General features: G+C 34.2%; 1 protein-coding gene across 1 annotated transcript in view; it reads left to right on the forward strand.

Moving 5' to 3' along the window:
• The first annotated feature begins 877 nt into the window (after positions 1 to 877).
• The window catches only part of LOC147066824 (polyprenol dehydrogenase-like), a 656,880-nt gene continuing 631,735 nt past the window's right edge, over positions 878 to 26,022 (forward strand). The window contains exon 1 of the mRNA XM_085953831.1: positions 878 to 936. The gene's annotated coding sequence lies outside the window, so the exon portion shown is untranslated. The remainder of the gene's footprint in view (positions 937 to 26,022) is intronic.

A 26,022-nucleotide genomic window follows, 5' to 3' on the forward strand; every position in this document is an offset into this window, starting at 1 on the left:
CTATGATGAAAAAAGTTCTTTCATGTCATTGAATATTCATTTATAAAAATAATGCTTCCGTGCTCCAACGATACATATCTATTGATTTTTGATATAAATTCTTAAAATAAGGTCTCCTTAGCAAACTTGGTGTACTTCTTTGAACTTCTATAGATGTATAATAATTGTATTTTTACTGCTTTTGTATGTTTTTATTATGTTTTCTTTTTATATTTTCATTTTTATCGTTTTTATTAGGTACTTTCCTTCTTTATAATAATATTTCATGACATGTGGTGAACGTCTTAAACTTATAATTTGTAATGTCTACAATATGTTAAAAAAAATAATTAATTGAAATTGAAAAATTATTAAGCAATTAATAGGTAAAATAAGTCAATATTTTGATGACGATCAAAATAATAATTATTTTTTTATTTCTATCAAATTTCCAATAAAAAATAGTTGTTGTTTTGGAGGGAAGGCAGGGGGGAATTTAGAACAGGTTGCCGGGCGGCAGCACAGGGGCGAACGAGTTAGTTAGGGAGGGTCTGCCAGTAGGTACCTATACTTTTATTAGATTTAGACAATTTGCACTATTTACACTTTTTACAGCAGTATCTAGTAGGTAGCAAACAGAAAATTTTGCTGGAACTACCACAATGTAATGAATAACAATTACTAATAAAAACATGGTTTTAACACCTACTACATACGGCGTTTTGTGTATTTTTTCAAGACATTTAAGGCCATAGCTAAAAATAATATCGGCATTGACCAAACAATACACCGCCTTCGTGTTTTTTTATAAGGAGCGTGCAGAATAAGTGCAGATAGTTTATAATATAAATAGGTAGGTACCTACATAATATAATATCATAATATCTGTGTGCGACAGGAAGAAGGCACGAGTCTAAAATCGCTACTTTTCAGGAGAGCCAAAATATCCAAAAGAGAGTAAGAAATACACACATACACAATTGCATTGATTTGACTCGTCCCTTTTTTTCTTCATGGATTATGCATCAATTTTGGCATAAGTATTTGAATCCAGGCGCGCACTCAGAAAAAAGACCCATCGTGGAGTTGTGTAACAATGTAACATTTTTGTCCCCCGGAGAAGCTTCAACGATACACCAGGCCAAATCGGAAGCTATTGTGTGGATGTCTTGCTGATTTCAATGTGACCCTTTATATTACCAGTGTGACTTTGTTTTCAATGACTTTTTGAGCAAAATGTTTTACTTACTTATTTTTAATTTTTTACCTTTGCTATATGAATATATTTATATTATTATAATGATTAGGTTAAAATCAAAAGGATTTCTCTCCGTCACTAAGGTACACATTGAAAAAATATACGCAAGAAAATAATGACACAATTTCGAGGGGTTTCAGGTACATTATAAATTTTATAATCTTAGAGTGTACTGAGCTACTTTGACCATAATGGTAAAATTAAAAATAAAAAGTTATTTGGTCTAATTTCAACATATCAAAGCGTATTTAAAAAATAGAGAGAGCCCTTTTGCTATAACATTCTTAAATGACATCACTATCGCGTAATGTTTATGGATATTATCGTTAAAAACTAAAATCGTTGAAAATGATTGATATCAGTGTATTGCCATCTCGAAATATTTTATTTATTATTATAGTTTAAGTATGTTATTTGTTGGTATTGTGACGTGACATTTTTTACACCTTCCTAACCCTTTCGTCTTATATTGACTAATTTTACCAGATCCTCTCCCAGGGATCGAAATGGACCGGAGCGCCGTTCTGGTCCGTTAAATTGGTAAAAGTGTCGCTCCGTCTCGTGGAAAAGATATTTTGACCATCTTATACGACATTTAATACAAAATTTGGTACTGTTCGGTTATACCGGAGGCAGCGGAAAACGCATTTTGAAAATAGCCGATAAACTGGATTATTTGTTAGTTTGGGTTAGTTTAGGTTCGGTTAGGTTGGGTTAGGTTAGGTTAGGTTAGGTTAGGTTAGGTTTGGTTAGGTAAACCTAACAAATAATCCAGTTTATCGGCTATTTTCAAAATGCGTTTTCCGCTGCCTCCGGTATAACCGAACAGTACCCAAAATTTGATAAATATATAAATATCTTCAGAAAATTGTCGAGCGCTCCCGTTCGTAAAGTATTCCATTTCGAGCGCTGTCAGACCCCTCCCACATTAGGATGTAACGTCATAATATATAGACGACCCGTTATATTCCTTAATCATAAGTACCTACATAAAATGAATTATGAAGAATTTTAGGATTATTCCAACGACGAAAAAATTATGTAGGTAATATTTTAAAGCAGCCTATTTTATAGGAAAGTCTCTAAAGCCTTTATAATACGGATGCTACGTGGTTCGTGTGAGTCACGCGACACGCCATACTACCTAGTCATAAATACAACGGTATAATAAGTACACCCTACCCTCCCTGTCTGCGAGGGTGTTTCCCGTTGTTAGGGTATGACGTGGCCGTCGTAACCTTCTGCATAAATAACAATAATTCTTTAATTAAAATTCAATATTACAAAGTTTTTACAGTAAACCGGGCGATGGATAATCTGTAATGAATAGCATGCAAAAATAATACATGTTAATTATATTATATTATTCATAGTTGATACTTCGAATGATTAAGTTTGCGGTATAATAATAATTATGTATGAAATATACTATATTTCCGTGGTGGAAATAGTGGGCATACAGTACACTCTCAGTAATCCGCCGATCGATTATTCGACAACTACTATAATCAGCCGTTATTTTTACTAGTTGAAAGCACAACATCGAGCTCTATAATTCGCCGGAATAGTCAAATTCAATAGTCCGCCGCGCAGTGGCGCACCCAGGGGGGGGCAAGGGGCCCTGGCACCCCCCAAAAATGAAAATTATCAGAATGATTTTAAACATTGAAATTGAAAGCCAATAAACTATACCTTTGGGCTTAGACAAATAAAAACACGGCAAAAAAATGATTTGTAAAATTCTCCAGCACCCTTTTTAGAAAAATTTCTTAGATTTTAATTTCTAACACAAAAATTTCGAAACACTAATGTCAGGTTTTTTTAGAAACACAATCCCTAATGGAACTGTCAAATATTCTCGGTATCCACCCGAATTCCAGAGTGGTATAGGTCATGGCTGGGGAGGGCTGACAGAGCTCTAGCCTGGGGGCCCGGGCTGTGGGGGGCCCGGCGTGTCGGGTTGACCAGATAAGTGAGTTAAACACACATCATAAATTAGCTTTAATAGTAAAAAAAGTCGCCTGCGGCGGTATTAAACCTCATGGCCATGAACATTTTCAATTACTTATATAATTGTGCAATATATTTTTTGAATATTATGTGTCGATACTCAACAGCTCCATTAATAAAGTAGATTTATTACAAATCGCCAATAATTCACTGTATAAGTACCCTTAATTTGAACTGAAAAACAATATGAAAAACGTTAATGTAGTGTTTTACACTGCCTTTAATCTTAGCGGTAGGTAGGGAGCCCGCCAAATATCGTAGCCTGAGGGCCCGTTTCAGGATGTGTGGACCATGGTGTAGGTACACCGAGTGCAATAGACAAAAGACAGATAAACGAGAAATTAGGCTGTGAAGAAGAAAAAGATCATATGGGACTAATTTGCATTCTCCTCCTTGGGCCCCCCCAATATTAAATCCTGGGTGCGCCACTGCCGCCGCGTACGTAACGCAGATGAGACGGGCTTATTCTGTAAACTTCTCCTTCATAAAACGTATGTTCATCGCGAAGAAAGTAATGTACCTACACGGGAGGAAAGGAACCGCATCACAATAATTATGCCGTGCTCCAATGCAACCGGGACACACAAACTGAACCTTTTGGTCATACGGAAAGCCAGGAATCCTAAGCCATTCAAGAATATCTCCCTCACTGAACAACTGGTTGTGTCAAGTGATTTACTGTTTAATATTTAGTTATTACATGGTTTTAATTATAAATAAAACCGTAATTTGCTAGTAACAATTTCTTAAACCTGTTTTAATTCTTACCATATTTTGTATGTATGCACTATAATCCGCCGCTTTCACTAATTGGACACTTGTCTGGTTTTTGGGGTGGTGGATTACTGAGAGATTGGGTATTAGTATTGGGTTTTTAAATATTTTCTTAATTGTTTGTACGATTGTAAATTTTGAAATCTTAAATCTGAATAATTAGAATTTGAAATCGGAGTTGTTTTTATTCTTCTTCTTCACACATATTATTTCACGTACGTTTTGCCAAAAAGTGATGAGATGGATACGGCGGGATTGTGACAATAAATTAATAGTGTTCGCTATTGATTTTGTGGGCTGCATTGCTAGTGCCTCTGGAAACGTATCAAAACCCAACCAGGTACGACACGCAACACGTTCAGTGGACCGGAACAGTTAAATACATGTAAATTGTTCGTAAAATATTTCACCGTGGCACAGTTCGCCGTGAGCTTTCTTATCAGAAAGAGATGACCGTATACTATACGGTCTCCAATTTTATTAGATTCAATATGAACATTAATTCAATATTCATAGCTGATTTTGGCAAAATTCATGAATTCAAGAATGAAAACCTTACCTAACATAACAAATAATCCAGTAAGTATATAGGCTATCAAATTTTGTCTGCTGCTGGCTTCCTTTAATGTGTAAACCGACAAGAACTGTGCTTTATTTAGACATGTATTTTATATCAGTACTATACGACTCAAAGAGGTTGGACGGTCTTTCATATACGGCCATATATTTCCGATACAACATTTCACGGTGAAGTATGATTACGGCGAACTGCATACGTACAAGTTTCCGGACCCGAAGAAAAATTGAGTGCGGAACGACCGGAAGAAACATCTGCGAAACATAAAGATTTGCGAGCGCTGGGAGTAGGTAATCAACTTGAGTAGGAAAGAGGAAGACCGATAAGAATGGAGCAGTCTGCTTGAGGCGTCAATGGCCACTTGGACTGTAGCGACCAAGGCCTGAACAAAAACGATGCATGAGTGCGAGTGAGAAAGTATTCGGCACCCTTACAATATTTGCGACACGCGCTAGAGTAAGATAAAAGGTCTACATATCTGTGGGCTAGTTTCCAAAAGTATCGCCATCAAATCGGGGCGAAACGCGTCACATAGCGTCGATAACTTGCGAGCTCGAGTTGCTAAAAGTGGGGCCACACCGAAAACCAGTCGCGCGACAACTCGTTAAATTTTACGATAAACATGATAATTATCGTAAAATTTCTTAAGCAATTATGATAATTATCGTCAAATTTAACGAGTTGTCGCGCGACTTGTTGCCGGTGTGGCCCCACTTTAAAATTGATATTTTTTGTGTTAAACATAAAGTCAATGGTAAATATTTTTAGTTAATTAAGTAGAAAAGATGGTTATGTGTGTTGTCTTAAAATGTGGTATCCGTACTGATAAGCAAGAAGATGGTATTACGTTTCATAGGTAAGTTGATACCTGTTCGTGATAATTTATTTGTATTTTATTATATATTTTAATATCAGTGACCTAGTGATTCTTTAAAATAAGTTAAATTATGGATATCTTTACCTAATGGTTGCATTTTGACCGCTTAAAAATACTATATAACGTAAAAAAATAGAAAATTATATTTTAATTCTGAGCGTCTAGTGCGAGCACTAGCGAAATGGTCTATGGTCTCGAACATTTGTAGACGAATGCGTTCGCTCGCCCACAAACCAAACGCAAGGCACACGGCTTCATTTAGCAATGCAACGGGTGGCGTCTAGATGTATATATAGTCTAAGGCCTAAGGTAGCGACAGAAAAGATGAATGCTTTCGTGTACCTCCAAATGTTACCATAACAATAATACATCGGTAACATGTCATTGTGTGTACCGATTATTGTAGTCGTGCCTCGTGATTGATTGATCGAAGCAAAGCCAGTTTGTTTGAAATTCGCGCCTTTTGCAAGATGCGGTGTCGTACGGCGAAAGGGACGTAGGCACTTCCGATGTCATATTACACTTACCCGAGAAGAAAAGTGTGCAAAAAAAGAAGATAAATACACTGCCTTCTACATTTACCTCGCTTACAATTTATAGTTTGTCGTCGCTTCATGCGTGGGATAGTGCACTTTTCCCAATACATTCCCCATACCCAGACACTCCGAGTTCTGAGTCCAGCTATGAATATCTAGCCTGCCGCTATAACTACGCGTGCTCACTTAAGAGTTATCGCGACCCTTTCACATCTAGTGAATAGTGTGAGCGTTCAAGGGGCTATCGAATGCGTGTGGAGGTCCGGGTTCAATTCCCGGTGAGAACTATATATTTAGGTACCTAAGTAGGTATGTGATTTTCTCAAAGCTTGGGTGTTGATTGTTTCACTTATATTACTAAATACACTACTGTCATTGAGCTGTAGTGTTAAAAATATATATGAATATTTATTATGTCATAATTATTAGGATCGTTATTGACTTATTGTCCGTATTTGTCGTCCGCGCTGTCTTGTCCTACATGCCGCATTAGAATATAAAGCAAACATTGGATGCCCCAATAATGGTTGTACCAATTCATGAGTGTCACTGGCACGCGTTGTGTGTTGTAGAATGCCGAGAGGAGTGGGAATTAAACAATTCCAAAAATACACAAATAAGTTGCACTATGAATTAATTAATTAATACTTACACCATTTTGGCTTCCGTTTTATATTATATAAAGTAAATTTAGGTAGGTATATTATCAGGGAACTCAGGAATAATGGGAACTGAAATACTACATAACGGGTAAGGCGATAGCAGGTAACCGACTCAAGTAAGGAAGAATCCGGGTTAAACTTACACAATTAGTGTCAAGAATACGTTTTATGTCGAATACTGAAAACTGCTTTCGGTTTATGCATTTACGCTCATTTAATGTTGGTGTATTACACACACTATTGCACGTGCACAATGCGTGCTTCATTTTTTTGTAGGACTCTCACACATTCAAATCCTGCATCAAGATGCGGCGTATTGAATATAGCCTATCGGTATTCTATTTATTATTATTATCTGTTCTGTGTATATTATAAAGAGCGAAGTTATTCCATTATTTACGATATTGGAAATCGGTACCTGCGTTGGCTGTTGTGTTTTAAGAACAATAACGCATTTATTTATAGGTGTTTGAATTTTTTTCTGAGCATAGAAAACAATTGTCATGCTTTATAACAAAATGTTATCAAAATCTCATTTTTGGTGAAAAATGCAGGTAGCTGGATTGCAGATTATGCAGTCGATTTACCTAAATAATTTGTATTTTTCCAACCCCTGTGCGCGCGCCTGTTTTTGTCATATAGGTATACACAGGGAACTCAGAAATGATGGGAACTCAAATACATAACGGATAAGGCGATAGCAGGTAACCGACTCGAGTAAGGAAGAATCCGTGTTAAACTTACACACGTGGCAAGATAACGTTTTACGTCGAATACTGAAAACTGCTCTTGGTTTGACTTTTGAAATTGACTATTACATGAAATGGGCTAAATTTTGCCTAAATCATGAAAAAAGCAAGCCCGTTGCCTTATTCATGAATTAGACAAAATATCTGGTGAGTGCATGAATTCCGCAGTAATTTTTCTGCCTTGTTCATGCATTGGACAAATTAGATAGTAGCGCTACGGTGGTATTTTTTGCAACTAAACTAAATGTGTGAAATGCTCGTGGATTGGTCAAAATATACGTATATTATCTATGGTCAAAATAGGTGGTCGCGCTCCGGTGGTATTTTTTGCAACTAATCAAACTAACCAAATGAAATGTGTCAGATGTCATTGATTATAATATAAAAATATACCAATCAATAACTAAAATGACGTTCATATCCATTTACTATGCGCAAAAAAACTAGAACTATAATATGATAACGGATGAATTTTATTAAAAGGTATTTTCGCGATTTGATTCGTGCTTGGGTATCGTATGTTATGTGCCATTCAAATTTGTACCGTTAGTTAGTCACCCAGCGGGTTCGAGCGGCTGAAACATGTCGCATCTTGTTCATTTCTTTTGTTTGTTTTTATTGTTTCCTTCCTAGAAGTATTCCAGAATAACAAACCACTCGACAGCTGGACGTCTCACAAGAAAGACGCATTGTGTACCTTGTAATATTCAACTTTGTATTAAAACTTCAGTAATAATAATTGTATGTGATTTTGTGTTATAAATCGGAATAAAAGAAAACGTTAAATATAATTAATAATATCTTTTAATAAAACCAACCCATAACATAAAATTGGTGTCAGGAAGTGTGGATAAAGCTAAATAACGTGAAATAAATTAACGGTGAATTCAAATTCTTTAAAAATAGCAAGAATCCTAAAAATAAAACAAATAATAATATTACGTATAAACTAATTGTTTTTTAAAGTACATCGTTGTGAAAAACGAACGGAAATTAAAAATCTAATTAATAATATAAAGTTGTATATTCTCCTAAATCTTCAAAATCATTAAATCAAGAGTCTTTAAATATCTTCAAATTCCTAAATTCGACGAATAATCTCCAATTCTTCAAAATCAAAACTCGAATTCGTCGAACTCCAATCTCGAATTCTTCAAGCTCCAACTCCTTTTCTACAAGCTCCAACTCCAATTCTTCAAGCTCCAGCTTCAAATGCTTCAAGCTACAGCTTCATATTCTTCAAGCGTCCATCAGATCTTCAAGTCTCCAAGTTTTCAAATCTCCAATATCATCAAGACATAATCTCCGAGTGTCAAGTGCTTAGTGTATATAACAGTGACAGTGTAAAGTGTAGGTATTTATTCTCCACAACAGAACGGTAAATTAATTATTCATTCATTTATATGAAAATTATCAATAACTACAATAATACTATGTCGTCACTAAGCTTAGATACCCTGATGAAATTTATTTCAACCTTCGATGGAGAAAGGAAAAATCTATACCCATTTCTTAATGACTGTGATACGGCTTTTGAAATATGTCCGAATGAATTAAAACCCGTCCTGTTAAAATACATGATTCACTGCGTAGTAGGCAACGCCAAATATACAATTTCGAATTATAAATTTGAATCTTATGACAATTTCAAATCTTTTCTAAATACTACTTACGGTGAAAATAAACATACGTCTCAATTAGAATTAGAACTCAGAAATTGCAAACAGGATTATAAAGAACCTATTATCAAATTTATTCAGCGTGTAGAGAATTGCAGAAATAACCTCATCAATGCAATCAGACTTATACATAAAAATGACGACGAGTTAAAAGGTCGGATTAAACAAATCGAGGATAGTGCTCTAAATACCTTCATGCTAGGAATCCATCCTCAAACGTCTATGGTAGTTCGATTGTCTAAGCCAACAACATTAACAGAAGCAGCAAACGTGGCTATAGACGAGGATAAGATTTTAAATGATTTCAAAGGTATGCACATAAACTATAAAAATAATAATCATAATCAGTCACATCATTTCAATTACAACAATCAAAATATAAATCAGTTCAAAACTTCAGTAAATAAAGTGTGCAGGTATTGCAAAAAATCAGGACACTTAATCGAAGAGTGCAGAAAACGACAGTACAATAATCGTTTTAAAAATAATTCGAATCCTTCTCAGCTTCAAACTAATCAAACAAATCCAAATGTTTCTTTCGATCAATCTCCGCAAAATTCACAAAATTCGCAAAATTATCCAAACACTTTAAACTTCCAGCACTCCAGGAGACCTGCCTCCTCCCGGAACGTGCAAAGCATTCAGGCAGAATATTTTCATTAGAACCAAGTACAGCGTATGTTGAATTTCCATATACAGAAAAAAAAAATCTAAAATTATTGATTGATACTGGCGCCGACATCTCATTAGTAAAAATAAGTTCCCTAGATGGAAACGAACTTGTTAATGAAACTGAACTCGTCACGCTCAAAGGTATCGATAACTCTCCGAATCCAGTAAAAACTATCGGAACAGTTAATTTAACATTTCCTTTAAAATATATGCAAATTCGTCATACTATTCACATTATTCCAAACCATGTCACTAATGTTCCTTTAGACGGATTACTAGGTCATGACTTTTTCGTCAATAATAATGCGAAAATTGACTATGAAACTAATACATTACATATACACGATGAAATTATTCCTATATTTAATAAAATCAATAATCCTATGTATACCTTAAAGCCTAGATCTGAAACACTTATAGAATTAGTTGTTCGAAATCCTGAAATTAACCAAGGTATAATACCAGATGTTCAAATTCTTCCAGATGTATTCCTATCACGTGCTCTAACTAAGGTACGTCCTGGAAACAAGGTATATGCGACCGTTCTTAATAATAGTGAAAAGTCGGTTAATATATTGTCTAATCACATATACCTCGAACCTTTTAATGAACACGAAAGTTTTCTTTACTTTGCAAATACTTTAGAATCTTTAGATAATAATCCATCGCGCAATCAACGAATTCAAAATGAATTACGATTATCCCATTTAAATACGGAAGAAGCCAATTCAGTTTTAACATTATGTCAAGAATTCAATAATATATTTCATTTAGATGGTGATTTATTAACCCATACAAACACTACGCATCATGAAATACCTGTGACATCTCAAGTACCAATATATACTAAATCGTACAGGTATCCGGAAGTACATAAGACAGAAGTTAAAAATCAAATCGAGAAAATGCTTTCGCAAAATATAATAGAACACTCCAATTCACCATGGTCCTCGCCTCTTTGGATTGTACCTAAAAAAAATGACGCATCAGGTAAAAAGAAATGGAGAATCGTTATCGATTATAGAAAGCTTAATGACGTAACTGTTAATGATAGTTATCCGATTCCTAATATTACCGAAATATTAGATCAGTTGGGTCACTCGAAATATTTCACAATTCTAGATTTAGCCTCCGGTTTCCACCAAATCCCCATGTCTCCTAAAGATTCAGCTAAAACTGCTTTTTCCACTGATCAAGGACATTATCAGTTTTCTAAAATGGCTTTTGGGCTTAAAAATGCGGTATCGTGTTTTCAGAGACTAATGAATAATGTTCTCTCTGGTTTACAAGGAATTAAATGCTTTGTTTACTTGGATGATATTGTAATATACGCTGACTCCATAGAATCCCATTCTCAGAAACTACGCGAAATCTTTCAACGCCTTAACCAGCACAATCTTAAACTGCAACCGGATAAATGCGAATTTATGCGTCACGAAGTTGCGTACTTAGGACATATCATTTCCGAAGATGGAGTTAAACCAAACCCCTCAAAAGTCTTATCAATTACAAACTATCCCAAGCCTAAAAATACCAAAGATATAAAATCATTTCTTGGTCTCGTAGGATATTACAGAAAATTTATTCCAGAGTTTTCAAAAATTTCTCAAAATCTTACTTGTTTATTAAAAAAAGGATGTAATTTTCAAATGGACTAAGGTTCAAGATGATGCTTTCGAAACATTAAAAAATAAATTACTTACTGAACCAGTCTTACAATTTCCAGACTTCACGCAACCGTTTAACCTTACAACGGATGCTTCAAACTTTGCTATAGGGGCCGTATTATCACAAGGACCTATATCCAGAGATCTTCCTATAGCATATGCATCTCGTACACTAAATAGGGCTGAAACAAATTACTCTACGACTGAACGGGAGTTACTCGGGATCGTTTGGTCTTGTAAACACTTCAGACCCTATCTCTATGGCCGAAAATTTAAAATAATCACGGATCATCGTCCTCTCACATGGCTTTTTAATGTTAAGGATCCCGGTTCTAGACTCATTAGATGGCGATTAAAATTAGAGGAATACGATTACGAAATCATTTATAAACCAGGTAAATTAAACTCTAATGCTGACGCTTTGTCCCGAATCGAAAATCAAAATACTGTTCTTGTAAATAATCTTTTTACCGATAATCCTTCATATTCATACAATGACTTTCTCGAGAAACAAAATGAACGTTTCAATGTCAACTTAAATGAAATCGACGAATCCCTTCTAAATCAAAAACAATCAATTGCGCACTGTATTTCAAATGATAAATCAATGTCCAAAGGGATAGCTTTAGAAATAAGTACAATCATTACCAATCATGATGAATTAGTTAGTACGCATTCGAGAATAGGAGATGTACTCGAATCAAAATTTCGTAAAAATAATATTTACCACTTAATCACAAAACAAAATTTTTGGGAAAAACCAAACTATAATTCCGTTTTTCTGGCATTATCAAATTTAAAAAATATTCTTAAAAATAACAAAGAACCAAATATTTCATTTCCACGACTCGGTTGTGGTTTGGATAACCTCAATTGGGAAAAAATTAAAAAGATTATTCAATATGTTTTCAATAACTCAAATATAAATATCACTATTTGTCATAATACAATAATTAACCCTAATCACAATGAAATTCCACAAATACTTAAGGAATACCATGATTCTCCTTTAAGCGGACATTCAGGATATCACAGGACCTTGAACCGTATACGACTTAAATATCGATGGACTAATATGCAAAAGGATATTAAAATGTATATTAAACAATGTGAATCATGCCAAAAAAATAAAATATCCCGAAAAAACTTAAAACAACCCATAGAAATTACTACCACCAGTCTAAAACCATTTGAACGTATTGCTTTAGATATAGTAGGTCCTCTACCTTTAACCGAAAGTGGAAACAAATATATATTAACCCTCCAAGACGATTTAACAAAATACTCTCAATGTTACCCAATCCCGAATCATGAAGCAGTAACCATTGCAAAGGAACTAACTTCAAAATTTATTTGTCAATATGGAATTCCAGATAAAATACTTACCGATCAAGGAAAGGATTTTACTTCAAATATTCTCAAGGAAGTAGCCAAACTTTTTAAAATCGAACAGATACAAACTAGCGCATATACGCCTACCAGTAATGGATCCCTAGAACGAAGTCACGCTACTTTAGCTGATTATCTAAAACATTATATCTCTCCGAATCAAACCGATTGGGATGAATGGCTTCCATTCTCCATGTTTAGTTATAACACTACTCCGCATACCGCCACAAAATTTACACCATTCGAATTAGTTTTTGGAAATCCACCAAGTTTGCCGACAGCTCTAAAAACATCTGAATTCAAGTACACATACGATTCATTTATCGATAATCTTAAACTTAAATTAACGAAATCACATGAAATAGCTAGAAACAATTTGATAAAAGGAAAAGAAAAAACTCAGATAAGGTATAACAAGGACAAAACATTAAGAACATTTGAAATCGGTGATAAAATATACTTAACCAATAACGCCTCTAAAATAAATAAATCAAAAAAATTATCTCCTAATTTCCAAGGACCTTACGAAATTGTCAAGGTTAACAGTCCGTTAAATGTTACAATTAAGGTTCAGAATAAGTTAGTTAAGGTTCACACAAATAGAATTAAGCAAGCTAATTTAGATCCCTCACAGTAAATAATCTCATTCAAAGGATTATGTTATTATTTACTTTATTATAATATGTACTAATATTAAGAATTTTATTGTCTTTCTAAATGTAAAAAAAAATAAAAATATATATATATATATATATACCTGTATGTAATATGACTTCAATTGTTCTAAATCTATTTGTCACACATCACAATCTATTGTTCACAACAAAATCTATTTTCGAAAACCAATGTATTAATATGATTATAATTTCTTTAACCAAACTCATGGTAAAAAAATTGTGTACCATAAGTTTATTCTTTTGAAGGGAGGTGTTATGTGCCATTCAAATTTGTACCGTTAGTTAGTCACCCAGCGGGTTCGAGCGGCTGAAACATGTCGCATCTTGTTCATTTCTTTTGTTTGTTTTTATTGTTTCCTTCCTAGAAGTATTCCAGAATAACAAACCACTCGACAGCTGGACGTCTCACAAGAAAGACGCATTGTGTACCTTGTAATATTCAACTTTGTATTAAAACTTCAGTAATAATAATTGTATGTGATTTTGTGTTATAAATCGGAATAAAAGAAAACGTTAAATATAATTAATAATATCTTTTAATAAAAAAACCAACCCATAACACGTACATGCAATGGTCGATTGTACGTTTTTGATAGTTTGTTGACACTTGTTAGCTAACCTCAAAATGGACATTCAGTTGAATAATTCAGAATTTCAAAACCTAACCTAACCTAACCTAACCCAACCCAACCTAACCTAATAATATTATATTATGTCCAATTATAACTAATAAAATCATCCGTATTAAATTTACTTTTTCTGCTGTCATGTAGACAGTTTAAGAATTCCATGCCCTGGCGACTTCATGTACTCGGCAGAAAATTTACCTTATTCATGAATAAGGCAACAGGCTTGACTATTACATGAATTAGCCAAAATTTAGCCCATTTCATGTAATAGTCAAATTCGCACATTTGGCGTAACATATACATTTACGCTCATTTAATGTTGGTATATTACACACACTATTGCACGTGCATAATGCGTGCTTCATTTTCGTAGGACACTCAACAGTCAAAAGCCTGCATCAACATGCGGCGTATTGAATATAGCATATCGGTATTCTATTTATTATCTGTTCTGTGGGTATACATAACAGTTGATAATTAATATTCTGGATTCCTTGGTTAAGTTAACTTCGGCTGCTTAGCCTCTGATCGGATAAATCCTTTTTTGAATCAGAGCAGCCCACTTTAAGTCGAGTCATCAGTCGTCAGCCGTGGGAGGTATTCATGGATGTACCTTCAAAAGTAGGTGGGAGGTAATAACACAACATTGATATTCTCAGTGTGTATCTATTATAAAATCTCTTCGGGCACTGAGAGGAAACCCACGCTCACTTGACTATAGCATTGAATAATGAATGAATTACCTTCGCCAGTGTTACTCAAAAGTAATAATGTCTGTTAACATTGACAATAAACAAAAATCACCAGGCATCAGCGCTCGAAATGAAAAAGTGTACGAACCGGAGCGCTCGACAGTTTTCTGAAGATATTTACATATAGTGCGAAAACATCTTTTGGGCTACGTGTTAAAACTGTGAACTAACATGCTCCGCCTATTTTTAACCGCACTTCCTTTATAAACTAACAAGCTCCTCCCATTTAGTAAACAACCTAGAAGCGTAGCCAAGAAGATGTTTTCGCACAATAGTTACCAAATTTTATGTGTATTTCATAAAAATAAGTGTGTTAGATTTTCTATTATTATATGGCATATCTAGCTCAGATGGTCAAATTATTTTTTCCACGAGACGGAGCGATAATTTTACCGATTTCACGAACAGGAACGGCCCTCCGGTGTGCTCCAGCTATTTCGAGCCATGCCAAGCAAACACAAAAACAAGGGAAATTGGTTACTTTCTGGGTGTAGCTGTATGAAGATACCTACGATTTTCGAATGTGGATAAATATAGGATAAACACACAAAAATATATTTTCAATAATAATTATTAGAGTCTGTATTATAATATTATGCATTAGGTATATTATATAGTTTATTTTTATTATATTAATATATTTAACATTACAACAGTAGTATATTTAGTACCTAATAAATGTGAAACAATCACAGACACCCAGGCTTTAAGAAAATCACATGTCCTCATCAGGATCAAACCCGCAGCTCCTGGATAAAAGACCAGCTCATCATGCAATGCACCACGAGAGCCGCGTCACAACACGTTGGACAAATGTCTTCATCTATCGGTACCCAAGGGGACACTAAACCAGCGACGTCCCGTGGGGGTAGGCAGATTGAGCGTCGCTTGGGGGCGGCAAATTGAGAAGAATCATTACGAGGTATACGTAGAAATAGCTACCAAAACTTAGTAATAACGGAAATCTTTCCATTGAAAAAATCAACTCACTGGTTGGAAACAAAATGTATTAATTAACATAAATGGTTTAACAGGACTGTATTTTTTGTCAGGTTCGCGATGTCAAGTTTACTTCAGTTTTCCTTGGACGTAAGGCCCTTGATGACCAGCAATGACAAGTGCAAATTTGAGAATTATATTTGAATTATAGGTAGGTACATACTTACCTAATTTTAAATATACCCAAAGATATTTTTGCCAGTCACTCGCGAGTTTTTGATGTTATCAGGTGAATTTTTAAATCCATCTGAAACCGTGGACTCGCAATATTGTCTATTGAAGCAGAGATGGCATTTAAATAAAATTAGATTTAGTGGTAATTATATTTTCCTAATATTGTATCCATACAACAGACAACTTTGATATTCGAGTCATTCAAGGATGACATAAAATGGGGTGGCATTTTGGCCTTGCCTAGGGGCGGCATTTTGTCTAGGGACGTCACTGCACTAAACGACCACAAAGATGCCCTGAAACTCGCTGAATAGACGGACTCTTTCAGTTTGGTCTATGCACATGACAGCCAAATAACTAGGTACCGAGAAAAATGGAATAAACTAGGGTAGGCCTTCATCCAGTACTACTGGACTAGTTGTAAATCGACTCCAGCTGTGACTTCACGTAAGTAAACGAAACGCGCAATAAATATTCGTTTCTAATCAAAGGAATCAAAAATGTGGCTTGTATTGCTTGCATTTTTTTTTGCTTGACCGTCATTAAGTTATAAATCAAACAGGATTCAAAGTCTTGTGATATGACAGTGATGCACAATCTGCGGCCCAGATTACGTAAGTATACTTTTAAATTAAAAATAATTAAAAGGTAGTATAATACGTATGTATATCATTATTTTTCAACACTCGCACCCACTGCGGCCCTTCTGGCAAATTAGTTGTGTACCACTGGGCTATGGCAACTAGCTTTCGCATTTCTATCTTATTAATTTGATGTTCTTTCCGCCTCGTATGGTCGTATGGCCGTAAGTCGACTTGATAAGAACGAGGACACATTTTTTCTCTCAAGGCAATAAATGAATTCATGAATAATTTACTATTCGCTCTCCCATATTCCGGCGTTTTGTCAGATCAGTAAATTAATGTAAATACTATAATCTAAAGTAAATACCTATCATCTGCGGCCATATGTTAGAACTTGCGAGTGCAAGCTTCCCGGTCGACATGACGTCATATGACATCATTGTGACGTACTACCGGAGTGATAATAGCACTCGAGAAAATAACGCTACTCAGACAGCGGCGCTATTCATTGTCACCATACACATATAGGTGTTTCATCGTAATAATATCTACGGTGAGCACTGCGCGCTGGGCGGCATGCCTCGACCGTGTATTGGCTGACGTCACAATTACGTCATGTCATCTGGTGCCACACGAGTCGATAGTTACGAAATCGCGGTGCTGAAAAGTGTATACGGGGTAGGCCGTAGCCAGTCGCCATAGGAGATATTATTATAGGCTAGGGCAGGGTTCGGAAAACTCTTGGACCAAAAGAGCCAAATTAATATGAGTATCACATGTATTTTTATAAATATGATTTATTTAAGGGGGAGAGGCATGCCAGCAGGGAACCTAGCGGAAAATACGAAGCTTGCAATTTGAGATTTTTTTGATAATTAAACTCAATGACCTTCCTTGCATTTCTTTGGAGAGTTTCTGTATGTTTGGTATGTAGGTAACTTGTAGTTATATAGTTAATTTCAGGCGCGACTCCAAATTCTCATCGGTTATTTGGCTTCTCTAAATGCTATTTATATTGTTCATGTTTGAAAACGATTGTTCACATACACATTATGTATCTCGAATATGAGTTCGGAAAGCTATCCCATGTATTAAAAATCGTAGTATCTACCTTATTATTTAGATCTTTTAAAGCGCTCCGCTGTATTGTGAAATTAAATTGCATTTTTCTCTTTCCAAATCCTCAGTTTTGGTGGCGAGACCTACAAATTTATACTTAACTCTTTGCTTGTTAAATCTACCAAAAAAATGTATTTCAAAAGAGCTGGTGTCAATATGAAATGTAGAAAAATTTTATTTGTCGACTTTTGCAATGGGCGGATCTAAAACAACAACAATGATACATTTTTTTTGTAAAAATTGTGAATTTGGCAAAGAGACTCGCGAGCCGTGGTTTGCCGACCCCTGGGCTAGGGCATAGAGATAGACCAAGGGTTTGAAGCCAGATTCGGCTTATTGCAAAGCGCACCGAGTGTTCTCAAATATTACCAATATCGAATGTGCATTATTTAATTTGCGTGACAAATTTTGACGCATATTATGATACCGATATTTTTAACATAAAATTAAGTTTATCCAATATTTCTACACACTCGTTAAATTTAATATACTTACCTTGTTAAAACCTTACCCAGAAGGCAACCCACTTCACGTTATGTTTGATTAGCCAGAATGACACACTCGGGATCCAGTTATTATTTTTCGCATTCGGCGAAAGACCCAGTATTCGTACACTACCAAGGCCGTCTATTATCAAGCAGCGGCACTAAATGACGAGCTCCGATGGTAGTGCTAGTTATTGCTTAACTTCGAATGCGGTGCGGTAACTTTGAATGCGATTTAGATTTTATTGCATATTTCCGATTTTGTTCATATTAATTAGGTACCACGTATTAAGTACAACTTACGATTTTTTCAACATGAAATAATCATCATTTTCTACAAACACTTTACTGAGGTAGGTACGAGTAGGTACCATATTGCATTCAAAGAATAAGTACCTAATAAACAACACTACACTCAAAATTCACAGTGTTGTGCCGCGGCCCGCGACCTGAATTTAGTGAGCATTTTACCTATTATTGACACTTAACTTATCTACACGAAATCAGAATTCGAGTTTCGAAATGAAGCAATAATACCCTGAACATACCCTGAATTTATAATAATAATAAATTTGGAATTTATTCATAAAAGTACCTATTATTGGTGGGCCTCTTTCATATAATTCCAAGAAGGTGACACGGTTGGTCGGTTGGTCCTTAGTACCGATGTGTTTACATGGCAGTGGCATGATCATTGAACGACGATTAAAATTATTGAACGACGTAATAAGAAACCATTTGATGACAACCAACCTCAAACCTACTATAACTCGATTTCGTTATTTCAGATTATTTAGAAATAGTTGTAGATAACTACATAATTAATTATTGAATCAATTAATTTAGTTATTCACCTTGAATTTATCGTCGAAAGTTAAAGATCAAAAATTCGGTAAGAATAATTTCTACTAATCTCAATGCCCAAAATCTAGATAATAATAATATAATATCTGTATTTTTGTGATTGCGATAACGGATAAACGAATGCAAAAACCGAATAACAAAAAATAATAATATATTTTAAAAACTAGCATAGACATCTGTGAACATTTTTTAAAAATATATTTTATTATTTAAAGAAATCTTTACGTTATAAATGTTAGAGTTCGCTAAATAACCTTATTTTGAAATAAAATAACAATATGTTCAAATCAATGACATTAATATGGACGAATCATCTGGGGAAAAAATGACACTCACTTTATTGTCGGGTCTGCTGAATGGCATAATCTGTTCTAACGCCATTAGAATAAAGGTGATATTGCTATAAATTCCTGATGCTTTTTGTTGGGTCTGCCGAATGGTTCGGTTCGAACGGGTTCGCTCAAATGAACATTGACTTTAGAAACACTGCTCTAACGCCATTACAATAAAGGTCAGATTGCTATAAATTCCCGATGCGTGATATCGCATAATGGTATTAAATTCGCTACCTATACATGCGAATTTACTTGCTAGCTACTGTATTGTCATTGGTTCAAATAAATAAAAAAAATTATGGCTACCTCAGCTGAGGCATGGTAACTCATGGCACTCTAAAAAGATCGTGACTAGGGGATGCGCGGATTGTGCAAATGACGGGAGCCGAACGAAATATAATTTGTCATAAAAATACAACATGCGTCCATTTAATGTTATGTTTATTGTTATATTACTAATAATAATAGTATATTCATTGCCATGTTTTCTTTTTCAAGTACATGCGGAACGTTTTTTAGTCATCTTTACACGATTTAAGAATATATTCCTCCGACGCCATCACAAAACAAATTGACATGCTCACAGGTCGACTATCGCTCTCCGACTGGCAACGCGGCCGAAATTACGTCCCACATACTGTTGAAAAATATTTGCCGTTTCACTTATGTACGCTCTTAAAAGTATGTTACTGAGGATATAATATTGAAATATATTATTTGAAGTGTTTTAATAACCAAAATTCAATAATAACTATCCAAATAATTGATGATCGTTCATAGCCGGCTGAATACGTCGATGTGACATCATCGTTATTTACAAAATCCATGTTGCCAAAATAAATGGAGCTCCGCAACAATTTAGTTTGAAAACAATATCTAATACAAGTTGCATGCGATTCACGCTGCGAGTCGAAGCCGAGTGTTGCAGTCACGCATGCGCACAGGCTACGAATCGGTCATTTCTATACTGACGTCGAGCTCGCCGGTCACTAGTCAGAGTATATTTTGACTTTTTGAGAGGTTATGCGTGACTGTCGCCAAGTGCCTATGTGCGCGGTTTAATATGAAACATCGGTGCGATGTTCCTAGAAGGCGATGTCGAATTTAGATGTGCGAGCTGGCATAAAGTCAACCATCAAGTGCAGAAGTCACCCTTTTTAGTTTAAAATATATTATATAGATTTAATCATACCAGCAGACTCGCAGAGCCAACCAGATTCAACGATTGTCGTGAGCAATCGTCAAATTTAAAAAGAAATTACACGTGAAGATTCAGCTACCAACTCGATCGTGTTGACGCTTGATTTGATCGGTTCATAATATATGCTCAGTTGCTAGTGTTATTAATTATAAGTACCTAGATACAAAAAAATGTCTATTGGTCAGGTTGGCCTTGGTTGCTTGGTTTGCCCTTCATTAAGTCAATAGCCAAAGTTGTGGTCAATGTCTTGATCGATGGTAATAATTGGCTTTTGCATATTAATCTGTTCTATGGTTGGTACCAGCTATGTTTCAAAACCTTGATGTTAATTCTGTGCTTATTTAATTTTCTTAAATAATACGAAAGAATGGCACAAAATCCAATTCATTGATATTCAGCAAAAATCTGAGCGATCCGTTAGCAACAGTGAGGAACAAGCAACCAATAATTGGAGCCGCTAGTAGAGGATTAGGAGGTAGCACAATTCAAAACCTATTTCATGGACATGGGAGAGAACCCACGTAAGAAGGGATCAGATTCAATTTTCAGGCAAATTGAAAAAGAAGAAATCATCCAATGGCGAAAATCGTTAGGTGCTGTATCATCGTCTCTTTGGCACGGCATTATAGAATAGAAAGTTAATGCAAGGAAACGAAAGTGCTTAAAATTAGAAGACAAACATCATATTATTATGATTATTTTAATTGACTTCAAAATATTATATTTAAAATTTGTGAAATATTTATCAATCATCTTTCAAAAAATTATTCACTAAAAGATTATTTTTGAAATTTAAAAATTTAAGCTGTATGTGCGATGGTTCATCCTATTATTATAATTAGGTAAATATTTTCATTTTACAATATTATTATAAATAATTACAAGATAAAAAGAACTTATTATATACAACGTTTTTAAATTTTCTGTTGAATCATATAAACTTGACTTGACTAGCTTAAACGATAAAAAAAAAATGTATTTGATAGAAATAATAGTGAAATGTCATTTTGATACTCATATTGATTTCTATAGTAACGCCCATATATATTAATAATTTAGTTGTTAGGACCCTAGCAACCAATAATTGTGGATTCGATTCCGGATTTCTTCCGAAATAACTTTTCAGACAAAACAGAATTAACTGAAAATGAATTTAATTCTACTTAAAAATGGCTAAAAGTATTAAAAAATGTATTGGCATCGTGTTCTGATATATTCTAAAAGTTTCAAATGTCTAGCCAGTCGGGAAGTTAGTTAAAAATCGATTGCAAGATTTGTACCGGACAAACAACCACCGGACAAATAAGAATACGACCTAATAAAAACGTTGTAAAATTAATAACAATATATTTTGAAAACTGATACAGACATCTATGAGCATTTTTAAGAAGCATTAATGCATTATGATCATTATTATTATGATACAAAAAGCTTCAGCTAAAGGCCACGATTTAGCTTTATTTTAAAATAAATTAATTACTTCATTGAACTGGTGTTTACGTGGTATAGCTAGCTGTATTGTAATGGCTTTAATTTTTTTTTGTTAATAATTCTACATTTTTTTTTCTAAAATGGGCCAATAAATAGAATGCCTGTCAATGAAGGCAAAGTGCAGTAAGTTCTATAACAGCCTGCTGTAGTGCAGTCATCTAGCGATTAAATACAACACAATATTACAAATTCAAAGATAAACATATTAAAACAAATAAGTATTATATTATACATAAACAAGTATTAAAAAGAACTGCTAAGAGAATAAATAATTCGAAAGGTACCCCAAATTTAAATAAGGAAATAACTCAAAATTACAAGGTTTTGAGTTAATAATGCCATTCGCTATAAAAAAAGTCTTTTCTTTACAAGTCAGTAAAAAAGAGTCATAAATTTCTTCAATGTGTCATAAAATCGAAAAACCCTTTCTGAGATTAATCATTAATTCAGTTACAATATACTGCAATTCCTGGATCAATTCCCTACTAAATTGTAAAATTTTCCAATTCCACTAAACTAAATATTAAAAAAAAACATAAATTTTCCTCAAAATCAAGGCTATAAAATTAGAAAGAGAATTTCGCGAAAAATTCAAGCGCCATTGTCTTGGAACAAAGATTTTTGAGTTGTTTCCCTGCTGAAATATGGTATCGATGTGACATAAGAAGCGACATTACTTTTTTTTTTTAATCTTATTGTCATATACAAACGTAGATTGTATGCAAGTGACAGAAGACCTTCTTTTGTTTTTTTAAAGCTTGCTCAAAATGAGTGTCAGATTTTCGGATTTTGGCAATGTCTCCAAAATTATTATGCCTAATGACAAAGGCTAGACAAGAGGCTAGACGAAAATACCAATTACCACTTAATCTTGAGATGTTTATAGCTCAGCCAAATATCAATGTATATTCAAATATTTCTGAGAGAGTGTAAATTTTATTGTAATAGGGACCACCTAAATTGTAATATTATGTACCTAGCCATTTAATTAATATGTACTCACAAATGTGATAACAGTGTATCTATATGTCAAGGTAAATTAATAAGTCTCAGCTTTTCTTTTTAAAGATTTTCGGAATAATGAATTTAAAATTGGAATAACGGAAACGGAAGTGGTTACAAATATTGGAAATACCCCTTATGATTTTAATATAATATATGAGTATGAGAGTAGGTATTGTTCTATAATTTTGGTTCCACGTAAAATGTGATGTATATAATATCAACACTGCCTTTAGTTATGGTGGGATGCCCGGTTACATGTAAATTGTGCGTATGCAGTTCTCATAGTTCACTGTGAGCTATTGTACCTGAAACAAATGGCCGTATAGCATTGAGATCAAATTCATGTCTAAATAAAACATAAATAATTACAACATGTAAAGAACTTTTTATATAAGTACAACGTTTTTAAAGTTTCTGTTGAATCATTGACTTGACTAGCTTAAACGATCAAAAAAAATTGTACTTGATAGAAATAATACTGAAATGTCATTTTGACATTTCATATTGATTCCCATAGTAACGCACGTATATATTAATAATTTAGTTGCTAGGACCCCATATCCCTAGCAACCAATAATAGTGGATTGGATTACGGATTTCTTCCGAAATAACTTTTCATACAAAACAGAATTAACTGAAAATGAATTCAATTCTACTTAAAGATGGCTAAAAGTATTTAAAAAAATACATTGGCATCGTGTTCTGATATATTCTAAAAGTTTCAAATGTCTAGCTAGTCGGGAAGTTAGTTAAAATAGATTGCAACATTTTAACCAGATAAAAAACCACCGGACAAATAAGAATACGACCTAATAAAAACGTTGTTAAATATGTAATAAAAATCACTGGAAAACAAGACAAAGGTAGGTATAATATGTAGGTAAAATAGGTAGGTATGTAAATTATAAATACAATTATATCATATAGTTTAAACCCCCCCCCCCTCCCCATACGGGCATGCCTGCACAGGGAAAGGTGGAGAACTTGTCCAGGAGAAGGCTGATCCAGACCTTCACAGTGCATGTTCTGAGTGATCACAGGAGGGTTATGACGAGGTAGAGTGATTTTTTCAAGAAAAATGCTGATAATAATAATAATGTAGGTATGCTATAAATACTACCCTGCTAAGTAAAAAGATAGTGTTTTAAAAAAAATGAAAACCCATGTTTTAAGCTACATTTTCTCTTATATTATGTAAAATTATTCAATTGTTTTGACATAATCTTTAAATATACAGTGTCTATTTGGACAGTCTAAAGTGGGGTTCCCAATCTTTTTGTACCCTAGAGCACATTAAAATATCGGTAGGGCGTTGGATACCACTAATTTTTTTCAAAGCAAATCTATAGTTGGACATAGGTAATAAAAATAATACTATCATTCATTTCACTCAAACCAAAAACAATGTCTTTTTAACAGGGCAGTACCTATTAAGGCACCTCAGTTGAGGCATGGTCTAAAAAGACTATTGCTAGGCGATGCGCGGATTGCGGGTCGCGGGTGCAAATGAAATGGGGCCGAACGAAATATTATTTTTCATATAAATCCAACATGCGCCCATTTAATGTTCTGTTTATTGTTCTATTAGTAACAATAATAATATATTCATTGACATGTTTTCTTTTTCAAGTAAATGGGTAACGTTTTTAGTCATCTTTATACAATTTAAGAATTAATACCCACGTCGCCATAAGGAAACAAATTTATGTATTCACACCTCGACGTTCGCTCTCCGAATGCCGGCGAGTCCAAAATTTCGTCGCGCCTATAGTTGAAAATTATTTGCCGTTTCACTGAAGTATCGTCACACCAGTGTGCCACGAAAATTTTATCATTGTCGTGCCGTGTTATAGTGGCGTGGCTTAAAAAAGGTTGGGAATCGCTAGCGGACTCTACCGTGTATCGATACTCGCTTATACAAAGTTTTAATACTAGTAATAATACAGAACACGAATTAAATAACATTTTATAATATTAGTTAATATATTAATCTGTGCAAAAATTACTGAACATTGCTTCTTAATTGGTAAAATATTCAAAACCACTGTTAAATTAAGGTAAAAATTTCAACATAATTATTTATTAGTAGAAGAATTTTGTGTGTGGCCTCATTTAAAGGTTTCAAAATGAGTGATAATCATTTTGTCTTGCGAGGAATATTATAACGAGAATTTCCTTATTCCTTATTATTAAGATGCACACAGGGTCGCGTCAAGGGTGGTTGCCGCCCGGGTGTCTATCAAAAATTGTGAGCCCCTAAAATAAATATATTATAATAATATAACAGAAATGAAAAAGTTACATACAAAATGTAATAGCGTCGTGGGTCCCAGGTTCGAATCCTGGGTATGGAAAGTATACATACTCGTATTGTTTTTCAATTTGTGTAGGAGTCACAGTATGGACCTAATAGGTTGAGCAAGTGGCTGACATCCATTTCCCGTTAAAACAAAATCTGTTAATACAAACCTCCACTCTGTGGAGCCCCATATGATCATATTAGGATCGGACATGGTCCGAAAAAATGTGTATATATATATCGACCGTGTTTAGGAAAAAGGGAGTAACCCACACAGAATTTTTTTTACAGGAAAGGCAAATAACGTTTTTTGAATGGTTTTGGTTTAATAATAATTAAAAAATTAAGCATATACATTGGGTGCATGATGATTGATGATTTGGTGTAATATCTTTTCGATCTACTAATAATTAAAGAAGTTATTACAGAAAATTAATAAAATTAAGGGTAAATGCTTGTTTCCTTAAATTAAAACTTAATTAAAGCTCAATTAAAACCTGAATTTAGATAATAAATTGGCATTTTCGGCTTACTTCCTTGTTACAGAACGTGTATTTTGTTGTAATAATATCTAATAAA

Source organism: Rhyacophila brunnea, unplaced genomic scaffold, assembly GCF_057557595.1.
Source record: "Rhyacophila brunnea isolate RB1 unplaced genomic scaffold, BYU_Rbru_1.0 scaffold_4, whole genome shotgun sequence".
NCBI lineage: Eukaryota > Metazoa > Arthropoda > Insecta > Trichoptera > Rhyacophilidae > Rhyacophila > Rhyacophila brunnea.